Below are 2,903 nucleotides of genomic sequence, written 5' to 3'. Positions count from 1 at the left end.
TGTCTGGCCCCGGGGCAGGCTGTGGGCCCTGATGCACTGGCAGAATTATTTTATATAGGAGGCTGCTCTCCTGGACCTCCTTAGGGGTCTCCACATGGCCCTGACCTCCGAGGTAGCTACCCTTGGATTCCCCTAAGCTGAGGGAAGCTGTCTTCTTGGTCAATGCATGCCTGGCTTGAGTTTATGCTCACCATTCCAAAAAAAGCTCCAGATGGGGACTGTGCATAGGGGTCATCTCTGTCCCTTCCTGTCATATACCACCAGGCTCAGCAAAGCAACAGCATAGGAGTGGGAAGCAGCCTGGGCCTGTGGGATCTTGTGGGTCAGCTTGTTTCAGCCAGTCCAAGATGAGGCTTCAGTCTGGGCACCACCCAGGCCGGAGGGCACAGGCCTCTCTCAGGACAGATGGCTGCTTGCTGCCACTCCCACTCAATTCCTGGACCAAAAACTCCCCACTGCCCCAAGGGACTGATAAGAGAGATGGGCCAGTGGGCCAAGTAGGCTGAGGTCATGTTTGGAAGATGATCTCTGGGCTACAGAGCATGCAAAACTAAATCTGTCACTGAGAGGGGCTCAGGGCAAATCTGTTGACCCAGCGCCAAAAGGGGTACAGGCTGTAGGTCACTGATCCCCAGTTTAGCCCTGGGAGGCTGCTCCCCTCCCACAAGCCTTGAGCGCTGAAGTCACAACCCCCCCCCCACCCCAACAACAGGGAGACAGAACCAGACTCTTTTTAGTTTTCTTCCGAAGGTACATGGAGGCACAGAGAGCCTGAGAGTTACCTGTGACCACACAGCTAGTGACAGGCCATGGACCTTTGGCTTCCAGCTAGTGATGGAGAGGTCCTCCCCTTGAGAGGCTCAGCCCTCCTACTGGGGTGAGTGGGATTCCTTCAATGGGGCATTGAAAGAACATAGGTACTCAGAACACAAGTAGCCATAAACCTTATCAAGTCAGCCCTAGATAGAGCAAGCAAGATCTGATCTCAATCTAGAAAACATTCCCCAACCTAGAGCCAGGAAGGGTTGTTCCATGGGGGAAGGGGCCCCAAATCCCAAAGGCCCAAGAAAGCAAAGGCAGATGCCTTGGCAGACATCGCCAGAGTCCACCACAAGCTCTCAACTCCACTGAGAGAAGGGAAAGTTTCAGAGATTAGAGAGCTCCTGGTTCACCCCTAACCTGAAGCCAATAAATGGACTGACACCCTGGGTAGACTCGGATGGCCAGAAGAGGCCACATCGACAGGAGAAGGGGAGGCCACGGTGCCAGCCTTGGCTTACAGATTCACTGAACAGAGAGAGGACCAGCCAACCAGACCCCTTAAACATTCCAAAAAAGATTATGCACTATCCCTCTGAAATCCCCCTCCTGGGAATTTGCCCAAAGAAGGAAGAAGCTGTGAGCACAAAGGAGGTCACCAGAGGGTTGTTTATAGACAGACACTGGAAGATTTAAGTGACAAACGAGAGAGCTGAGAGCTACGTTGTGATGATGTTGCCCTTGACGGTCTGGCTGGCAAGGTTTAAATGCAGCAAGGCTGAGGACCTGGGTCCATTTTCTCTTTATGCCTCAGGGGTATAATGTTAAGATGTGATAACAGCAAACGGCTTGCTTGATCACTCAAATTGTAGCTCAAGCAAATAAAAATGATGGAATATTTATCACATCTAAAACTGGCAAGAAAAAAAACCACGACACTGGTATCGGTGAGAGTGCAGGAAACAAGCTATTGGAGAGCAATCTGACAGCATCCATCAAAGCCTTAAATGGACATAGTCTGAGATGCAGAAATTACACTACGAAGAACTTGACCCGTGTGTCTTTAGATTATGCCAAAATATGTTCACGACAGTGCAGAACGTAATAATTATATACAAAACTGGAAACAAGTGTCCACCAACAGCAGAAGGATTACAGAAATTGTTCCATCCACAGAATGGAGTTCTGTGGAACTGTCAAACAAGAGCACGCAACCTCGGGCAGGAATTTCTCAGAGTGACAGCATGACTGCTTTAGTGTAACTTTCATATACAGATCATTAAGTAAAAGCACAAAACTATTTTTCTAAAGGTAGAACTAGAACATTTATTTTGTAGAGAGGCACTGGGATTCAGTGGGTAGATTTTAATTTTATACCTCTGAATTTTTAAAATTATGTGTACATTCATACAACACATATATAATTACATGTGTTAATGGGGCTGTCTGGATGACAGAATTATAGACCATTTCTTTACTGGTTTTTAGTTATATACATATACATATAAAAGTGTATATATACATAGTACATGTGTATATATATACACATATATATATATATAACTCTCTCTATATAGATATAAATAAAATTTATCATCTTAACCATTTTTCAGTTTGGTGGCATTAAGTACATTCATGTTGTGCAACCATCACCACCATCTCCAGAACCTTTTCAACATTCTAAATGGAAACCTTTCCCTGTTAAACACTAATTCCCTATCCCTGCTCCCTGCCCAACTTCCAACCAACATTCCACTCTCTATGAATTTTGGCTTCTCCAGGGATCACGTTACAGTATTTCTTCTTTTGTGACTGGCTTGTTACACTTAGCATGTCCTCAAGGTTCATCCATGTTGTGCCATGTGATAGGACTTTCTTCTTTTAAAGCTCAATTGTATTCCATTGTGTGTGTGTGTATACATACATACATACACACACACACATACTGCATTTTTGTTAATCCATTCATCCAACAATACTTAGGCTATTTGTTCACTGTTGTGAATAATGTTGCTATGAACAAGGGTGTGCAAGTATCTGGTGAAGATCCTGCTTTAATTCTTTTGGCTATGTACCCAGAAGTGGAATTGCTGGATCATACGGTAATTGTTTAAACTTTTGAAGAACTGCCAGACTGTTTTCCC

This window comes from Phoca vitulina, unplaced genomic scaffold, assembly GCF_004348235.1.
Source record: "Phoca vitulina isolate PV1807 unplaced genomic scaffold, GSC_HSeal_1.0 scaffold46, whole genome shotgun sequence".
In the NCBI taxonomy this organism is placed as follows: Eukaryota; Metazoa; Chordata; class Mammalia; order Carnivora; family Phocidae; genus Phoca; species Phoca vitulina.
This window is presented reverse-complemented; position numbering follows the sequence as displayed.